Source organism: Antrostomus carolinensis, unplaced genomic scaffold (genome assembly GCF_000700745.2).
Source record: "Antrostomus carolinensis isolate BGI_N321 unplaced genomic scaffold, ASM70074v2 scaffold28297, whole genome shotgun sequence".
Lineage (NCBI taxonomy): Eukaryota > Metazoa > Chordata > Aves > Caprimulgiformes > Caprimulgidae > Antrostomus > Antrostomus carolinensis.
In genome coordinates, this window is record NW_010328498.1 from 2,750 (window position 1) to 3,259 (window position 510).

The window sequence follows — 510 nt, forward strand, 5'->3', positions numbered from 1 at the left end:
CTGCTCGGGCTCATCGTGGCACAGAGCTGGGCATAGGGTGATGCTACAGTGCTGGGTCTGTGCTGAGAGCCAGGGCAACTGGAGCCTGTCCTCAGGAGTGTGGGGCCTTGGTGTGCAAGAAGGGACACGAGGGACCTCAGTGTCCTCCGCATGCAGTGGCTTCTCGGGCAGCCAGAGGCTGGGGCAGGGGAACAGCAGCTCCATGTCTGGAGCAGTGGCTCTGGACATCTTTGTGCTTGCCTGGAGCATCTCCCAACCCAGCAGCTGTAGGAAACCTCCATGTCCTTGAGGAGTGACCCCACATACTTGGCACGAGCCTCGCCTGGCAGCTGCACGCGTGGAGCACCCGCCAGCCCCTGCCAGCTCCATCATCCCATCCCCTTCCCCGAGGGGACATTAGTGCTGGGCTCTGTCCCACTGCCCACCCCATGCATTATGGGGATCAATGGGGCCGGATCGATACCACCAGCTGGGGACTGAAAAACCCCAAAAGGCAACTGCACCAACCTC